At 34.2% G+C, this 21,321-nt stretch overlaps 1 protein-coding gene and 1 pseudogene across 1 annotated transcript in view; one reads left to right on the top strand and one right to left on the bottom strand.

Annotated features, from left to right (window-relative positions):
* Window positions 1-21,321, bottom strand: part of DMD (dystrophin) — a 1,897,222-nt gene that overhangs the window by 1,811,009 nt on the left and 64,892 nt on the right. The window lies entirely within an intron of this gene.
* Window positions 17,443-17,560, top strand: LOC120589028 (uncharacterized; annotated as a pseudogene).

The following is a 21,321-nucleotide window of genomic DNA, read 5'->3' as shown; positions in this document are numbered from 1 at the left end:
ATGATTTTGGCTTGACCATGAAGAATCAGAAAACTGAAAAGGTGAATAGATGACTGTATCCTGAAAGACTCAAAGGAGTTTGTCAAGGAAATCCAGTATTAATAAAAAAAAAAAAATGCATTTTGTTCTCACATTCAGTTAATGATCTAATAGCTATCAGAATAAAATGTCATAGATATTATTCATTTTTGGACCAAAACAAACAGCATTAAAAATTGAAATAAAAATAGCCTCGCTTTCTTTTTCCCGGGCAAATTTGTCTGTAGAATTCATTCATTCATTTGTTTAGCTAATTTATTGAATACTCATTACATTCCATGCCGGTATTAAGTGTTAAGGATTCACTCGTGAAAGCCAGCAGATATGAGACCTAGTATAGTCTTAGTCCTTTTTCTCAAATTTATACTCTGAAACACCATTAAAGATGGCCTTATTTTCATAATAAAACCATAATTTATCATAAGTATTATCTATTTTAGTAATTATGAGTTGCTTTAATCATGAATGGAGAAGGGAAAAATAATAAACTGATAAGTAATCCAAGCCAAAATAAATCATGTCATATGTTACTTACACACCAGAAATATGGTACATCTGCTTTCTAAGCATCACCCTCATTTCATCAACTTACAATCATATCTGAATTAAAATAACATGAAAATGCCATCATAGCACTGATGATATCTGAAGCCTATAGAGGTAGCATGTGATAGGTAAGGCTAGGCAAAAAGAGTACACTATGAAACTGAAATAAATGATAATATCTATTTTCTTGATATATTTAATCAAGAAAATTGAGAAAAAAATTATAATAAACATCTCTACTTCCTTAAAGGCATGCCTACTTCCAACTCTTATGAACATTTAGACCAAATTCCATTAAAAGTCAATTATCCATATTATACATTCAATCTAAATGTTACACCCCATTAGACTATATCAAAGCTTAAATTTTGCTGAAAGAAATGGACGATAACAAATGAGAATTAACTTTAAAAAAAAGCAAAGGTTACAATTTTTAGAATGCTTCAATTTAGTTATTAGCATCTTAAAAGGTATATTTTTAGTTTTTATTAGGCATTATAATTAAGTCAATATCCAGTCTTGTCATGGTTTACGTTTCCAAACTGTGGCTTCTGTAAGGTGAGGTGGAAAAATCTTATTTTTACTGACCCAAAAGAGGAGGCTTTGATGTACAATATAGACTCAAGTACTTATAAAATATGGATCAAGCTTTCATTCTGATAAAAATATCATAGACTAATCCTTACTTAGGGAGCTATCTCAGGGAATAAGAATCAAAAGAGTAATAAAAATAGATTCTTTGCATATTTGAGAACTAAGAACCAACTATTTACTTTACTAATTTTATTGCTAATCTCTGTAGTATAATAATTTGCCCACAAATTCAATATTAAAATTCAATATTTTAATGCATTAATCATTAATTCAACAAATACCTCAATTTTGTGAGTGGTCTGTGTTTATTTTCTTGTGAAGTATAAACTTCTCTAAATAATGTGTAAAGAGAACCCAGGTAATTAGACTAAGAGAGAAAATAAATGTTTTGTTTCTAATAATGAACATGTGTCAAATTCTTTTTTTCATTCATTCAACAAGTTTATTGAGCCCCAACTATTTACCTGACACAGAAATCTTGACCCATCGACTATTCATGATTCCCTATATCCCTTGAGTCCACCCACTCTACCTCAAATGTCCTCCAGCTGGATAAATTCTCATGAGCCAAATTCTGAATCTACCTGAATCTTGGTAATTCTGATTCATAAATTAGACTCTTCTCATCTTGTCAGTGGTTCTCAAAGTGTGGTCCCCACACCAGCCACATCAGCATGTCCTGAGAAACCTTTTAGAAATGCAAATTCCTGGGCCGCACCTTAGAAGGACTGAATCAGAAAATCTGGGGGTAGGGCCCAGCAAGCTGTATTTTAACAACCTCTACAGGGGATCTTGATACCCACTCAAGGCTGAGAACTGTTGCTCTTGTTTATCTTCTTCCAGAGTTTTTGTGAAGATCAAAGGAGAAAAATTATGTCATGAGATTTTGAAGGAAACAATCAAACAAATAGATCAAGTATTATATAAGTATAATTTATTAAATAGGTCAAGGATTGCTTTTAATTTATTTTTTTTGTTTGTTTCTCTAGTACCTCCTTAGTTTGTACATGCATTTAGAGATAATCTCAGCAATGTCAGCAAGCTTGGTGGCATAGTTCAAGCTGTGAAGGTTCAATAAATAGGTCGGTAAACATTGCAAATCAACATAGCTTTTGATGAAATGTCAAGCAAAGCAGAGTTTAGCTATATTCGGCTCAGCTTGAACTCATAAACCATTAACTGGCCTCTGTACTTCAGGACAATCTGATAAATAAAACGCAAATCTAAAAAAATCTTTAGAAAGAGATTAGTAAAAGGCAAACTATAAATTAGAAATGAAAACCACTTAGTTCAGAGAAAATGAGAGACAAGACTTGCAGAAGTGGGTAGCTTTTCTTACAAACCAAGTTATGGGACTTGAGATTCAAATATACTTTTAATTGGACAGTCTTTTTTCCTAATATGTATTCCTAATTTTAAAAAGGTTTATTTAATCTCAACCTTTTTAGCTCTGCCCTCCCCCCAAAACTAGCCATCTTCCTTCCTAATGACAGAAAAACTTTTCAGAAGAGATCTGAATTTTAACAAAATTACCATAATTTAAGAATTAATATACTTTTAATATATAATTTGTATAGACTGATAATAAATCTTAGCTAATTTAGAATTGTAGGATATCTTATAATGGTAAAAAAGCAGATAACATTATTAATCATGACACCTTTTTATTTACAAGCTAGCATTTCACAATAAATATTTAATCTTTAAAGTCATTCTTAAATATTTCAGGCAGTCAGGAAGCCTGGAATTATCATTTACAACCAGTGGCCCAGTTTGCTACCCATAAGTTGTGCATGTCTGATCATGTCGAAATTACCATTCACAGCAATCTTTACTATTTTTCTTTGATAAAAATTGCTTGAAACTATATCTATATACACATAACAGGTGTTTCTATTGTTAAGACAAAAATTCTTCACATTAGTTTTTTAATGCATTTGTGGAATCAATCTAGGTCCTTAGAATTTGAATTTGAAGTAGAAATATTATTGTTTATTGATTAAAGTCTGGGTCATTAAATTTTTTTGTTTCTTCAAATCAGAAATAATTGTAGATCTCTAAAGACAAAGTTCTTAAAAGCCATAACCCGAAAAGTAGAATTTGGGTTCCTTCTCATTTCACTGATTTGCATTATCCTATAGGTCGTTGATGTCAAACCCCTCCCCTTCCTTCCTCACAACAAAAGCCCCGATTTAACTTTTAGAAAAAGCCATATGGAACAGAAGTGATATAAATTTATCCTAGAGGTTGCAAATTGACCAAAGGTGTCACCTTTGGGGAAGCCTGCTTCCAAATGCTTGTGGCATTTATCATTCTTTTGCATGGCTGTTGCATTTATCTGCAGCTTTTACTCACCAGATGAGACCTCAGACATTTCAAATTCTGCGGTGGCTTGCTACACCTTCATAGGAAAGCTTTTTGCTGATTTCCCTGTTGGTACTTTTCTCTTACACATTCTATGGGGTCTGATAAACCTGGAGGTAGAGTCATAGCCAAGCAAAGATAAAGCAGGTACATAATCTCTGACCAGCTTCCCCAAAGCAGACAAACGTACAGTCTTTTTGCACCTGTTTCTTCCACTCCAGTTGCCGTGAAAAGTGAGGTATTCTTCACAGATTCACAGAGCGTGTTTTGCAAACACTCCCCTCTCACGGCAATGGTTTCTTCCTTCACAGGCTCAATCTACCTGATTACGTTCCCTTCTAATCAGTACCCTCAGTTCCTGTAGTAATAACTGTGCTGCCTGCTTTATATGGGATTTCTCTGAGACTGAAGCATAAGCTAGTGAGGAGAATTAGAGGAGCTGATTATTATGAGGACACCTGTATTTTTGTCTAGTCTTCATGTGAACTGCACAGTGCACTCATTTATGCTTACCAATGTTATGAAAGAGAAGCAGAAAGGAGGACACATTAAAAAAAGACTGGCCCTATAAAGTTGTACACCTGTGTGATGCTAGGAGGAAAAAAAAAAAACCCCTCAAAAAATGTCCAGTGCTGCTCAAAACACATTTGAACTTCCCATGAAAATATAAAAATAAAAACATTTAACATCCAAATATCTTCCTCCAGATATACCTTTAAAAATCAATCTGAAAATCTGAAATAATCTTAAACCAAATACAAACCATAATTTAGCAGTTAATTCTTACAGAAAATGAAGATTATTGAAGATTGAAGAAAAAAATCCATCCATATAAACCCTGATTTAAAAAAAAAATGAGAATAATATGAATAACTTACTCGAGATTACATTTGAAGTTAAACCTTGAATCCTGCTTCTTGAAAGTACAGAACTGTGCCAGGCTTGTTTAATGACTGTTTACCCAGAGCATAAGATTGAAGTGGATTTTCAGATTAAAAATAAAACTCTTAAGTACGTCAATCCCCATCTGATTAAAGCACATAAACTAATTTTTTTTCAAGTGCTTCATTAACAATATCCCCAAGTAGAGCTGCAGTTCTCCCAGTTTTCTTTAAAGAGTAAGTTGTTGAAATGAGTGAGGTCCATGTAAAGAAACCCGGAATCAGAATTAGGGCTTCTTTCTTTTTCATTTAGTCGACTCGAGGCCTGGCAAACAGTAAGTGCTTAACACACATTTATTTAAAGTGAACAAAAGCATATAATATAAAGTGTTCTTGCCATTTATATTTTTTAAAGCCAAGTTTTGTTCTTATTTTATTTTAAAATCAGCCACAATTTCCCAAGGCTCCAAAAGAAATGAAATGTCACTGTTTTCTTTACCATAAAATATTCTGCAATTATAAACATGTGCTGTGCTAGAAATACTTTAAAATGTGACTGATTCTCTCCTCCCCCATTTTCTGCTCTCAATTTCCAGATGTGGAAATTTCATTTGGAGAAAACAGGAGGCGTTGGTGGGAGAAAGCTCACATAAATTAATCGTACCATATCCCCTTGCTTACAAAGAGTACTGCATCCAAATTACAGAAGAACTAAAGAAACCTTGTAGAATACATATATAATAAGCAGTGCTGCTAAGTGAACGGAAATAGAAGTTGCCTAACTTAATTAACTAATCATTACTCATTGTCGTCCTGCTTAGAAAGATTAGTTGAGGGTATTTCTTCTGTGGTATCCCATTAGACATTTCTACTTCCCTCTTAATGTGAAAACGATTACACTACAAAGAAAAGTATTATCATACCCTTTCAGTCAGATATAAACTTTACTGAACAAGTCAGTTTCATGTTTTAGTTCAGGGAGCAGAATAGCAACAGTATGAAAATATTATGTGGGGCGCAAGAGAAATTAAGAAAAAAACTAGATAATTACAGAAGTTAGTGACTTGAAAAGAAATAAAGGGAACCTATATATGAGTTTCTATAAAGAAACGAGCTTTTGGCTGAGGAGGGACATAAGAGATTAAGATCTAAAGGGGAAAATTAAAAAGAAATGGTATGAGTAGGTGGCACTGTATGATTAAGTGGAGCACAATTACACAATAATGCAGGGTGCCCAAGGTACCTTCAGGGGCACTGTGGCTAAGGACTGCTTTCCTAGGGTTTATGCTTGTAGAAGAAGCCACCTGCATCTGGGAAGCATTTATTCTTTTGAATTAATGAAAATCACCTTGAATTCACAGCTACAAAGAACCTTCACTAATACAAGAAGAATAGGAACGCCTGTGATGGCAGTCACTGACCACATTTCGCTTCATTTGCTCTCTGTCGAACAGTGTTGAAAAAGTTCACAGTAACTCTGTCTGTTAAGAGGGACTTAATGTTTGCTGAGTATTTTCACTGTTCTAGAAATTAAGCTAAGAATTTCCGGTATTGAAGTTCAAGAATCTCCCCAGCAAGCCTGCAGTGTTGACATGGTTATCATCAAACTCATTTTACAGGTGAGGAGATTGTAGCTCAGAGAGCTTCCCAGAGTCATCTAGCTAATTAGAAATGGTTAAAAATCCAGCTCTGCCAGTGTGTTTCAAAAGTTAATGTGCATAATATTGTAATAACTATGTATAATGTCAGATGGGTACTAGAATTATCGGAGTGATCACTTCGTAAGATATATAAATGTCTAATTACTGTGTTGTACACCTGAAACTAATATAATATTGTGTGTCAGTTGTAATTGGAAAATAACAAAAATGTTAAAAACAAAAGGTAATGTGCATAAAACTCACCTGGGCACCTTGGTAAATGGTGGATTCTGATTCATTAGTTCTAGGTGAGAGGTGAGATTCTGCATTTCCAATAAACTCCCAAGTGGTGTTGCTGCTGCTGCTGCTGCTGCTGCTGCTGCTGGTAGTCTTTGGAGTACACACTGGGTAGCAAGGCCTTAGACTACTGGTTGTCAGACTTTGCTAGTATTAGAGTCATTTGGGTAGGTTTTGAACCTCCCAGCACTCAAGCTGCACTTAATATGAAGGAAATCAGAAGTTTTAGGTGTGAGAGTCCAGTAATTCTCATGTGCAGTCAAGTTTGAGAATCTATGCCCAGAGACCAGTTGCTCTCAAATTAGGTGCACATTGGAATCAAGTGAAAAGTTACCACAGAACACAGAGACCTAAGTTTCTTAAAGCAAACATAAGGCTCGTGCCTTTTCATTTTCACGTAGTTCCCTATCAGCAGTCCCCAACCTTTTTTGGCACCAGGGACCGGTGCTCCTATGAGAATCTAATGCCTGATGATCTAGGATGGAGCTGAGGCAGTGATGCTAGTGCTGGGGAGTGGCTGCAAATACAGATGAAGCTTCTCTCACTCGCCCACCACTCATCTCCTGCTCTGCGGCCCGGTTCCTAACAGGCCACTGACCCATACCAGTCCTTGGCCTGGGGGTTGAGGACCCCTGCCCTAGGTGATTCTGATATCAAAGTTTGAGAACCACTCTCTAGACCATGCTCTTTCAAATCAATCAACTGTGTGTTTTCACGAACACTCTCCAGTTGGATGAGACTTCTTTCAAGCTAAAAATTCCTGAGCCTCCCAAACTGGAACATTCCTAGCTTCAGACATTTTATTAAAAAACTCTTTGATGATTATCAGGGTCCACATTATACACTCATGTAATTTTTTTTCGCTTATTATAATTAGGTGCACATTAATTCTACTACTTTGTCAGTACTTCAGTGGATAACATATTCAAGTTATAGGACATTTGCTTTATGCTTAAGGTAGCTATATAATGAAAAGTAATCAATTTTGAAAAGGGATACAGTAGTAAGTTGAAGTAAATACAAAAAAGATCCCCAAGCTCAGTGACATATGTGGAGTACAATGTACTACCCTGTGGTTAAAATCCATTTCATGAATGATCCTCAACTCCTCTTCAAAGGCCTATGACAATGGGGGTCATTTTGACTAGTGACACATTTTGCCTTCAGGGGAGTTGTAGCAAGGAAAATGTGAGCATATTAGACATGTAATTAGTGGAGTACAAATTTTATTTCCTTACAGCTTCTCATAGCACATACTTGCAGAAATTATCTTTTTGTATATGTCACTTAACATTATTCAGAATCCCTAGCTATTAGTTTTGATGAAGACAGCCAGGGCCACTGCTTATGGCTCTAGGTATCATGCTTTGCACAAAGGTGCTTGAGCAAGAGGAATGAGTAGAGGTCGAAATCCATACCCACACTCCACTCACTCATTCTGTGACCCTGGCATAAGGCAGAGTTAGACTGTGAAAAAAACATGTTTTGTTAAAAAATTGGTCCTCCTGTGAGTTTGGAGGTGCTCCTTTGTCTAATTTTCAGGGTACCATATAAGCTAGTAGGAGCCCAATTTTCAGGGCATCATATAAGCTAGTAGAAGCCCTGGGGATAGCATGGTATGATGGAAAATGTCTGCGGTTGCATTTGGGAGGCATTGGAAACCAACTAAATAGCCTAAGGCAACTTATTAAAACTTTTGGCATTACTAAGGCTTTCTATCTATAAAATAATGTGGCAACATGCCATAGAGATCCAAAATTCCAGGCTCTGGACTTGAGGCAGAGCCATCAGTGCTTGAATTCCAATTCGGCTACGTAGTAGCTGTGTAAACTTGGTATGTCATTTAAGCCACAATTTCATCATCTGTAAAATGGGCATAATATTAATTTGTTTCCTAAGGGTATAATTTAGATCAACTGCAAGATATTTAGCACAGTTCCTGATGGGGAGTTAGTGCTAAATAAATAGTAGCTGCTATTTATCAACAACAATAGATGATAATAAGTTACATTTTCCAAGGCTTTGGAGAAAATGAAATCAAATGATGCATACGAAATAAGCCTCTGAACTGAAAAACACCATAATGGTGTTCGAGATGGGTTTTCTCCCTTTCAGTAATATATATTTTTTATATCTTGACTTTAAAGAAATAGTAGTAATAAGTAGGCAAGGAGTAGAGTTGCCAAAGATCTGGCTAAATAATTGTTCTGAGAGGCCAGACTCCTATTGAGACTTGGAGGCAAACTTAATGCCTATATATGATAATAAGAACCTAAATATACAATACATCAGGGAACAATGTGGCCTCTGAATGCACAGATCTAAAACTAGAACTTCAATAGCCTGGTGATGTGCTGAATAAATTGGAAGGAATCCCATTAAATCTTTGTCTCTGGTGTTATTATTCCCAATAACCACATTTTTAAAACCACCACCTTGAAAATCGTGTTCCTGAAGTTGCCTACAAGTAGCAGTAAGCTACCCATTTCCTATTACCAAAGAAAAATGAAACCAGCCCGTAAACACATTACCCAGTACAGTGCCTGGAAGTGCAAGCTGGGAGGCATTACTGCTCAATAGAAGTCAATTTAAAATAAGAAGTTACAGAGCTTTCTCTACAAGAGTAAAGGATCCCAGCCATAATTGTTCTTCAATAACCTTGGAAAGGTATACTTTTATTCAAACCGTGCTATGATTTCAGCTTATCTCCTAGGGAGGAACTTTAATTTCAGTTGTTAAGTTCATGGAAAGCCAAGTCCTTTGCAGCTCTTTATCCAGTTTCTTTATAGTTTCTATAATTACATCACTGTGATGAGTGTATGTGTCTATGTTTACTTATGATTTTGAACAGAATTCTTCATGGCCCATTTATTTTTTTTTAATATTTTTCTTTCCTTTTGATTCCATGTCTTTCCTATGGAGTTACAGCAAATGTGAAGGGGGAAAAAAAAAAACAGATAATAATACATTCACGATCACAGGAATATTTGCTTTTAGAAGTCAAACAGGATGAAAATCTATCTTGTTGTTTGTTGTGGATGATCCGTGTTAATTTTCACATCTAATGACCACGAAAATCATTTTAGAATTGGAATCGTATATAAAGAATGTTTTCACAGAAATCTCACCACATGGAATACCTCCAAGTGTTAAGTTCTGATATAAGCGTGAACATCTGGAAGAACTTGAGCCAACCCGGGAGCTATTATTTCACTCAGCCTCCTTCATCAAACAGAGCTCAGACCTACCCTCCCTTAGCTTTAAGCTTTTCTCAATGAACTGAGTAATGGAATCTTGAGGGACACCTTTAAATCCAGCAGTAGAAGCAAAAACCTTCCCCACTGATAAGCAAAAGGATATTTCTGGCAACAAAACCCAGAGACTATAGGAAGTATATATCTAACTCAGTCAGCTTTCAATTAAATGCTACTCAGTAACCCCTGAAGGCAACACCAGGGTCTTAGAGTAAAATAAAAAAGACCACAGACTTACTGCAGAAGATCCAGTCTCAGAGAATAGTCTGCTTACCACTTGACCCTGAGATTATTTGGAAATTTCCTAGAACATTTAAAGCTTCAATACTTCCAACTTCTAAACAAAACTACTTGTTAAATGCCTTAATTTATATCTGAGAGTGTTACCCAACAGAACTGATTAATGGCATACCCATACATTACATCACCTATACAAACATCACCTATAAATGGGATTGAACATCACAAAATCTTTAGAAATGATAAAATAAACCCAGTTAAATAGAAATAGCTCTAGTCTTTACAATTCCTCATATGTACAATGCTGTCATATATACCTTCTTAAAACAAGAGTTTCCTCACATCACCTACCCTGGTTATTATAACTATACTCTTGATTGGACAGTTTCCATCCATTGTCGAAATTTCATCACCTGCCATTCATTCCTTGAGTCTGGCTTCTACTGAAACACACTGTTTTACAGGGATCTCTCTCCATTAGATTAAAGGATACTTAGGAACAGAAAGACTGGCTTTACAGTTTTCTATTCCCTAGGGCCTCCTAGCACTGTTCCTGGAATATAGTTATCACACAGCATGTTTCATATTGATATGTACACCACTGATGTCCATTACCACCGGCTTATTTACATAAATATTAAAGTCACTAAAAACTTGTACACCTGCTCAGAATTTTTGTAAGATAGGCTGGACTATTTCTATTGTGAAAAATTGGAAGCAAACTAAATATCTATCAAATAGGAATTAAAATAATTCTGGCATATCCAATTGATAGATTTACAGGCAACCAATAAAAAAAAATCATATTCTTAGAGAATATTTAAAGACATTGGCAAAACATATGGTATATTAAGGAAATTAAAGCATCTTACAAAATTGTATGTATAATACTAAAAAGGCATTATTTCTTAGTGGTTAAAAACCTAGGCGCTGAGCCTGACTGCCTGGTTTAGAATCCTGGCTCCATTTCATACTTGGCACAGTGATCCTTAATGAGTTATTGCACCTTATTATTGCATTGATTTCCTCATTTTTAAAATGGTGTAATAATAGTACTTATATCATAAAATTGCTGTGAGGCATAAATGGGTAATATTTAACATATAAAGTCATTGAAACTGCCTGGTGCATATAAAATGCTCAATAAATGTTAGCTAACATTATATAGTTCTCATTAGGAATGTATGTAGCAAACAGTTAACACTGGTTATTCCTGAATCATAAAACTATGGGCAACTATTACTTTCATTGTGTTTTTTTGTATTCTGCTTTGGACAGCGAGCATGCATTATTTTGTACTGTAAAACAAAATTCTGCTTCCTCTTAAATATGCAAAACGTTTTCTGAAGGTTATACAAGTAAGATGCACACATAAGGAAAGCACCCACCGTAGAGGGCTAAAAATAAGAACTATTGTCATCAGAAGCAGCATGCTGCCTGTGAAACAGTAGACATGGCTCTCTAAATATGCTGCATTTCATTAAGAATAAGAATTTTCAAGTTCCTATATTTATGTTACTCTCGTAATACTTACAGAAAACACATACCCTTGTAGAAATTATCTTTACTATAATTCTTCACCTCAGTATTTATAGAAATTGATGATGGAGGGGGATTGCTTCCTCCTTCCTTAAAGTTCATAAGGAGTAAGATTAATGCTATTTTTCAGTTCTCCCCCAAGACTATCAGAATAAATTGGGACAATAGGAAGAGAAATAAAACTTACTTAGACAAAATGAGATCCAGCCACTTTAATTTAATATGAGAACTGTTAGTCTAATAGAATGAGTTACTGAGAGAACATCATGAGAAGCATTTAATCATAAAAGTGTTGTTGTTATTGTTGCTTTTAGTGGTGGGAGGGATGATAGGAGAGGAATAAGCAAAGGTGAGAGTCCAGCCCTAAGTTTTACTGGCAAAAGAAATTAAAAAGTGAAATGTGAGATACAGAAAGTTTGAAGTAATATAGTAGCAATTATTATTTTAACATTTTTGCTAAGTCTGCCCTTAGCATCCAAGTAAGCCCAGGTAAAATAAGTTTGTTCATAAATTTAATCATAGCATTTCTTATTTACTATTAGTTTTTACAAGTTATTTCCTTTTGCTGAATATATGTCCTTCAGGGCAAAATTGTGCCTATACCTTTTTATATTTCTGACAGTGCCTATATTTAGTAAGTGCTCAATAATTGCTTCATGAATAATATGCATTCAGCAAATGAGGCAGAAAGAAATGATGAAGAGAGGACTGAAAAAGTACAGACATATGAAGAGAAAATAAATGAAGGAACAGAGGGTAATGATTTCAGATAGGAGTTTTTATCAGCATCAATAATTCTAATTTCTATGTAGTACTGTTGATGAACGCAGTATGTTACATTCATATAAAAGTCTTATTTTCAAAGCATTAACACAATGAAAATAGTTAAGATGGTTCTTAATACATGATAGGTACTGTTCTAAGTGATTTTCATTTATTAGCTCACTCCTCACAACAACCAAGGTAGGCATTATTGTTAACTCTATTTTACAGATGAAGAAACCAAAGAAAAGAGAGGTTAACTGACCTGTCCAAGAGTATAGAAATAAGATGAAAAGAGTTGGATTTCAAACCCAAAAGGTTTGGCTTTGAGTCTACCCTTTTAACCACTATATTTTTAAACATTTATATTATATTGCCTCCATTTATATAGGCATTTACCCACTGTCTTTTCACTGAAGTCCCTTGAGCCAGATAGATTAAATATTACCATTATCTGTTTGACAGGGAGAAACATCAGATAGAGGTGACTTGGCCTGATCACTCAGTTATTTATTGGCAGCCAAACATTTAGAAGGAGTTAATTGATGTTCCCACAATAGCATTCTCCTATCCCTAATTCTCAGTGTTTGTAGGCTATACAGCTGGAAGGAGACATAAACACAACTCACCAGCTTAAATGATAGAGACACTGCTCATTGCTTTTGCTACCTCTTTCTGTATATATCTATTTTTATTCCCCGCCCCCCGCCCCGCTCCATTCCTTAGTCCATTCTATCTTTAATTTACTGACTTTTTTAAGGAAAAAAAAATGTATTTTTTGCCTCAGAGAAAAGTAATGTTTCCCTTTCTTTTCATCCTGGAATGGATTACTGTCATTTCGAGGCCTCCTTTGTGAGCACCCCCCAACTCCTTTTGATAGCCTTCTGCAGCATTTTTACTGGTACTCATAACATTTCCCCTTTTCTTGCTGGCTTCTGGCATTGGTTTGTTGCTATTTCTTGTTCTTTAATATTTCCCATATCTAACTGTTTCCTTTCTCACCTCTGCTTTCTGCCACATTTATCCCTCTAGTATTATTTGTTTGCCATCTGGGAGGCTGACAACTCAAGTGACAGTATTATCCCTCATTGTGTTTCTCTGGCTTACTCATGAAATCACAAGTAGTCTCCTTCTCATATAAAATGTCTAATCTGAGTTGGAAGATAAATAGCCATTAGGGAAGCACATACTTTGTATGAATGGGGACCTTTGGACTCCCAGCTTCTTCCTGTGCCTATCAGCTATAAGGGACAGTGGTTCTGTTTGACTTTGCAAAGGGCAGAACAAGAGCCTTAAATATCATGTTTCTGCTACCAAAAGTTAAGAGATATTGCTCTGTCTTGAAAGCATCCTGGATACATTCTTGAGTCAGAGGTCAGTTCATTTAATTAATTAGGTCTTGGGATGGTGTTTTGAAAAGTTGTTTAATGCTTATAAATTCTAAGTGCACTTGTCCAGCAAGCATATTGCCAGTATATATGATAAGTAGGTAATTTGCTTCTAATATTATGCATGTTAGTCTCAATATTTTAAATTGTTTTTGTAAGGGAAGGTTTGAGCTTTTGTCTTAGTCAGAGGTTGAAAAGAGAAGAAGAGAGAAGCTTCTAGCATGCTTTCCAGGTTTTTCTGAATAGTGCAAGGATGTTTGGGAGGAAGAAAATGTTGCTATTTTAAATGGAATCTTTTCGACACTAATTTAGACATAAAATTTTAGTGGAAATAACTTAGTATTTATGCAGATATTTGGATATTTTCCTCATCTCAGACAAAACTACTATGACCTTAGACAAATCACTCCATTTTCTGGGCTTCAGTTTTCTCATCTATAAAATAAGGAGATTGGACTACATAGCTTTTAAGGTCCCATCTAGTTTTAACACTCTATGATTTACATCCATTTACTTACACAACACTGCCCCTGAGAAACACACATTTGTACAATTATAGATATGAACTCTCAGGACTCCATTTAATAGATTTTCTTGACGCAACCACTGTACTGCACTGCTAATGGGTACTTTCCCCTGAGATAAGTAAGCTATGCTGCAAACACTAATGGAAGTGACCCCAAAAGGTTTTCCAACAGGAATTAAGAAAACATGGCAAATAAAAACGAATAAAAAAAATCAAACAAAATCTAGCTGAGGCATATACACTGAATATATCTACACCAAGTTCTGATTTGCTAGTGGTTACTGATAGCAGTAACTAGAGATATATATCTACCTCAGACACTGGTATCTTTTCTTAGGTAATGATAGTAGTAACTAAAGTATCATACAATATTCACTATATGCTGTTAACCTTTTAAGTGATATAAATCTTTCCAACAAACCTACAAGGTAGTATCATTACTCATTTTAAACATAAACAGGGGCAGAAAGAAGCTAAGTAAGTTGCCCAAGGTCACTGTTATTAAAGAGCTGTGCTGATATTGGAACTCAGCAGTCAGCCTGTCTTCAGAATTCACGCACCTAGAAACTACCTCTTATAATACGGTTGTGTTCATCCATTTTCTCATTTGCCTCTCTACTGTGAAATTAACAGCACGATTACTTAGAGGACCTGTTAGAGTCAGAAATATAGCCCTGGGATACAGAGTATAGCAAATTTTAGTAGCCTAAAACTCAACTCAGTTCTTCTGAGTAGAATTCTCAGTGTGACCTCACTAGCAGTCAAACATTTTAAATGAGTGATTACATATTTCCTAATGTTCTCTCCACATATATGCTTTATTTTGTGTATGAAGCAAAGGGGCTGACTTGTGCACTCAAAATGCGAAATTAATACTACAAATAGAGAGCACAAATAGATATTGATCATAGAGTGTGACAGTTTAAAAATTCTAAATATCTGGTTTTCAGATGTCATAAAGAGCTTCAAATAAGATAAAGAATCTCAACTGATATTCAGTATGGTTGGAGAGCTGGAGTTGCGCAAACTTTATTAAGGAGACTTGGTAGAAACCCACTAGTCAGAATATTCATAAGTTGCATGACACTGCTTTCATTTTCTTTACGATCACGTCCAAGTAAAATTTTGTAGGTTCAACAAACTCCACACATATCTAATTGTTCTCTAGGGTAGTAAAACAAGCAAAGTGTGAATGCACCAAACCAATTCAATGTATATCATTTAAGCAGTGCACATATCCCCCAAAGTGACTCACAACACAGGAAATTAATTTATTGCCATGAAAACACAACTTTTAATTATCCAATATTAGGACCTAAAAATCTCATGTTGTGTGTACAAATTTGCACACCCGCGCATACACATTTCTGTAGCAAGACCATAAACTCAAACTGAAATGCTTAAATAATTATTAAATATTACTTTTGCTATGGTGAAATCCAGTCAGAAAATACAAATTTAGGTTTTTAAATCAGTGAAAATGCCAACTAGTCATTTTATACTTCAAATAATCAGAATTGAGGTGATTGGTGCAGTGCATCGTCATCTAATGTAATCTAGCAGAGCATAGAGCTTTTTTTGTGAAACAGACCAAAGGAGAAATTTTTTTTTTTTTAATAACTGACTAATTCTTGGACACTCCCCCAACTGACCACAGAGCAATCATCTAAATAGTTCACAGCATCCCCAAAAGAAATGAAAGTGTACTCTGCACTCGTTAATTTGTCACCTTTCAAAGATAAGGTTAATGGAATTAACTTAACCATAAAAATTATTATAAATTTAATGTTGTATCCTTAGATGTCTGGGGTAATTTAATGCATTTCAATAAATATGAGGTTGGGAAACAAAAAAGAAAAATTTATGGTACTAATTTAAACAGTATCTTTCTACATCTCTTGTGCATGCTACAGCATAGCCCTTGATGTTTGTCAACTCACAAATATTGCTGAAGAGAAGAAATGGGGGCCCCAACTTTTCTAAAAAAAATTGGAGCCGAATGCTCAATATAATATTGGAATATCATATGAAATGAATATTATTTCCAAGTAATTCAGCTATGAAATATTTTAAAATATTAATAGAGAGAAAGTACATAAATAGAAGTTTATCACAGGAAAAATAACCTAATAGTGATTATTTTTATTATCATCACAATCAAGGTTAGGTTTATAAACCAAAACATAATAATCTTATGTACAAGGAAATTGAGCCTTGGAAAGGTTAAATAACTACTATAAGGTCATATTGCTATAAAGTGAGTGAAAGTTTAAATTTAGATTATTCTAAATTTTATTCTAAGCTAATTCTTTTGACTGCAGCATTATATTATCTTCTTGTAGCTAGAGAATAATATAACACAGTGTTCAAAAACTAGATGTCCTTTTATTCCTTACATTAAGAGGAGAGGGCTGATGATAACCTTGGCAAGAAAACTATTGTCAAAGTCCTTATTGTTGATGGTTTTGATAAAAGAAAAAGTGTCTTTGATATTTCTCATTTTTGTAGTATCTCGTATTTTGTGTATATCCACCATCTATATATAGCCTCTTAGAAAATTAACCAAATGATAAAAGTTTCTTTTTTTATAGTATTGATTCCTTCTAACTTTGTACACATTTATCTATATAATTTGAAGAATAAGAGAGGAAAAAACACAGATAATATAGAAAAAGGAATACCAGCTTTAAAAAATAAGCAAGGAAATGCAATCTGACACCAAAACAATTTGATATGAAGACTAGAAAAAAAACCTGATATCCCAAGATTTGGAACCAAAAAGAAATGATGAAGATATTGACAATTTAATTTCTACCTTGCCAACTATAACCCTATCCTCCTCCCCCATTTCTCACTATGTTTCATGGCCTCCTGAAACACATAAAGGCAGTCATTTTTTGAGTCTACGTATTAGCTATTCTTTTTTCTCGGAATGTTCTTCCCAAGTCTTTACATGATAGTTCATTCTAGACAATCCTATCTCAGTTGACATCATTCCTCAGCAAAGCTTTTCTTCACTTTTGAAACTAGAGTAACTACCCAATCACTCACTACTTCAAATCATTTTATCCTCGATAAAGCACTTATTATCTGATATGTTTCTTATTTACTTATAAGTGCTTCATTGAGAAATTATATATATAACATAAAACATATGATAGGTTATTATATAATATGTATTTTATATCTGTGTATATATATATATATATATATAGCAGAGAGTGTGCTTAACAACTAGCAGGTGTTTTGAAAACAAATAAAAAAACACTATTTCAAAATATACTTGTCTTTCCATCCTTCTCATTTAATTTTTATATTTTTATTGATATAATCGATATACCATAAAACTCACTCTTTTAAAGTGTACAGTTTGTCTGTGGCCATGCTACCCTGAACAAGCCCGATCCCATCTGATCTCTGAAGCTAAGCAGGTCGGGCCTGGTTAGTACTTAGATGGGAGACCACCTAGGAAGACCAGGTGCTGTAGGCGTAAAAAAAAAAAAATAAAAAATAAGGGATTGTAAGCTGACAAGGTCCTTGCAATCTGTGAAGTCAATCAAGGGTTGCCGTGCATAAAAAAAAAATAAATAATAATAATAATAAAGTATACAATTCAGTGATATTTAGTATATTTACAGAGTTGTGTAACTGCCATCACTAATGTATAACATTTTCATCAACTTGAAAAAGAAACTTTACACCTACTAGCAGTCATTCTTCATTTTTGTCTCCCTGGAAGCTATGAATTTACTTTCTGTCTATATTGATTTACCTATTCTAGACATTTTATATAAATCTCATGATTTTTAAAATTTCATAAATTGAGACTATTAACACATTAATAATAAAAATAATACGTATTGAGTTTTAAGTCAGGGTCAGCAGCTTTACAAAGCTCTTCTTTTCTTAGTTGTAAAAATTGTTTAGTAAATTTAGCACTCATTTATGACAAAAATAACTCTAAAAATATAATCGACAGGAGGTAAAAAAAACAAATGTATACTAAAAACCTTTTAAAAATTTTTAATAGACTTTATTTTTAAAGTCTTTTAATAGACTTGATTTTATTTTTTTTTAATTTAGTTTTAAGTTTACAGCAAAATTGAGGAGAAAGTACAGAGATTTCCCATATACTCTGTCTCCACAAATGCATAGCTTCCTCCATTATCAAATTCCCCACCAGAGTGGTACGTTTGTTACAATGATGAGTCTACATCGACACATCATTATCATTCTAAGTCTCGAGTTTATATTATGATTTATTTTTTTTGTTTACATTCTATGGGTTTGGCCAAATGTATAATGGCATATATCCACCATTATAACATCAGACAGAAATTTTCACCGCCCTAAAAATCCTTTGTTCTTCCCTATTCATCCCTCTCTCAACCTGGCAACCTGTGATCTTTTTACTGCCTCCATAGCTTTGCCTTTCCCAGAATGTCATATAGTTGGAATCATATACTACATGGCCTTTTTAGATTGCCTCCTTTCACTTAGTACTATGAATTTAAGTTTCCCTCGTGCCTTTACATGGCTTGATAGCTCGTTTCGTTTTAGCACTGAATGATATTCCATTGTCTGGATGTACAAAGTTTATCCATTCACCTACTGAAGAACATCTTTGTTGCTTCCAAGTATTAGCAATTATCAATGAAACTATTATAAATATTTTTTTTGTGTTCAAGTTTTTGTATTGACATAAGTTTCCAATTCTTTTGGGTAAATACAAAGGAGTGTGATTTCTGGATTGTATGGAAAGAGTATGTTTTGTAAGGAACCACCAAACTGTCTTCTAAAGTAGCTTTACCATTTTACATTCCCATCAGCAGTGAGTGAGAGCTCCTGTGGCTCCATGTCCTCACCAGTATTTGGTGGTGTCAGTGCTTTAGGTTTTGGCCATTTTAATAGGTATATAGTAGCATCTCACTGTTGTTTTAATTTGCATTTTCCTGATGACATATGATGTGGAACATCTTTTCATATGCTTATTTGTCATCTGTATATCTTCTTTGGTGGTTGTCTGTTAAGGTCTTTGGCCCATTTTTTAAATGGGTTGTTTGTTCACAAAGCACTTTTCATGCTCTAGCTCATGTAATCCTTATGGCAAATGTAGAGGGTAGGCACTATTAATATCCTTCTACAGATGCAGATGGAAAAACTAAGGCGCATGAGTTTAAGAAACTCCCGGGATCACTCACAAATTTATAAATGTAGGAGGCAGGATTCAAACCCAGGTCCAGGTCATAGGTACAATTGTGAATCGTTAAGTTACATTTGTTTTGTCATCATCTGTCTCCCTTGCTCTTACCTGTTACTGTTTTAGCAGTGGAGTGAGGTGCTCAAAGTAGCGTCTCTTAAGGGTATTTGGGCATAGATAATTAACGTTAGTTCTACCTGCAGGAAAAGTTCTATCCTTAGAAGAGTAAGAAATTGAGGGGCGGGCATGGCAGATTTATTATTTCATTGAACACAAATTAATAAAACTTAAAATGTTCTTCTTCTCTCTCTCTTTTCTCTTATCTGTTATTTCCCTGGTTGTTTATTGTGAAATACTGTGGTCTCATATTGAAAATAGGAAAAGTGAGAGGGAGTTGCATTTTGGTTTAAAAACATTCCAATTGACATAATTATTTTAAATATATAGGTATGTCTAAATGCACATAAATAAATAAATGATTATATGATAAAACATTATATTTCTTTGATTCATATCATACATTTCATTTTGCTAGAAATCAAGAAAGGTCTTGAAAGGTATTTGGTACACTTCCCTATTCAATAGCCCTGATGATATTTATAATTATGAATTGAATAAATTTTATTGGGTTAGTAAATGTTTAAATACATTTTAAAAAATTATGAAAGTACTAATTTAAATGTGCTTTTTTTGAGTCCAACACAACTAATAAGTAAGCAATTTTTAAGTAGAATAACACACACCAGGGAGTAATATTTGAAAAGACTGTGAATTTCGGTCTCTGGATGTTCTTGGCCTTTGCTCATATGATTCACCATACCTTCTAGGCATGCAATTATCACTTAACACCCCACAACCTGTCATGCAGTATGCCATTCCTTAAATGAGAATTGGCCTCAAGTATTATTATATACTTAGATCTTAATTTTAATAGAAGCACCAACAAGTAATTTCTAGTGGGCAAAGAGTATAAATTCTACTGTTTGAAATAGATTTTTCTTTCTGTAATAAAACCCAAATCTTCATATACTATTCATAACTAGAATGATCCTTTAAGATCATTTGGCTCCTATAATTAAATTGTAAAAGTTAAAAAATGTCCGACTTAAAATTCAAACTAAAATTCGAAGCTGTATTTTAAAAGTTTATATTGCATTTATTTTACTGCATCTGCCAGAGAACGCATCACAAAATCCTTTATAGATATTCAGATGAATTTCTCCACTAAAAATGAAGAAGGAATACAGCTAATCTTGGGCTTTCATTGGTTTGATTACCATTTCAACTTTAAATGGCTGTATGATAATTCGTGGGTGTGGAACAGCCAGTACTGCTCAAGGAGCAATTGCCTTTACTGAAAAACAAAGTTTTGAAAGAAGCACAGTAAACTCCAAGAGACAATCAATTCAATCTTACACACCTCCGTGTCATAGTTTAAATGGAGCAGATGTGCTAAAAAGCCAGTGAGAAGATGGTTAATATTTCTTAGGGCTCAAGCAGAAATAGAATCTCCAACACCCGACTGCCCATATTTTTCATAATGATTTTCTGCAGTGTATAATCTATACAATAGTCCCCAGTCTGGGACTATTTCATATCAGAAAAGTATTTAGAACCTTAAAATATAGTAAAATTAAAATTTTAAAATGATAGGTTTTGTTTAGAAGGTAGAGGAAAAAAAGAATATGCTTCCTAGAGATTAAAGTAAATATGTTTATAATTATGCTACGTTCAGACAGATGGATGTTCATTTCTATATAATATACTACACCTTTATGGTTTTAAATGTCTGGCCAGAAACACAAGTGATAATTAAAAATTAGGATAGTGTGAAATAAAGAGAATAAGTCGAATTACAATAGAATCTATCATAACAGAACTCCATTTACCTGAATTTTTGGATAAACCAAAATTCTCCACTCCCTCTGTTAGATTTCTTGATGGATCAAGATGGCCTTCTAAAATGTCTTAACTAGAAAGCTGCTCTCCATTAGAGCTGACCTGTATGCTTTGGTGGGCTAAAGATAGGTGCAAAAATTTTTGACAGTCCT

The sequence above is a fragment of the Pteropus medius genome, unplaced genomic scaffold (assembly GCF_902729225.1).
Source record: "Pteropus medius unplaced genomic scaffold, Ma_sr-lr_union100, whole genome shotgun sequence".
In the NCBI taxonomy this organism is placed as follows: Eukaryota; Metazoa; Chordata; class Mammalia; order Chiroptera; family Pteropodidae; genus Pteropus; species Pteropus medius.
This window is presented reverse-complemented; position numbering and strand designations above follow the sequence as displayed.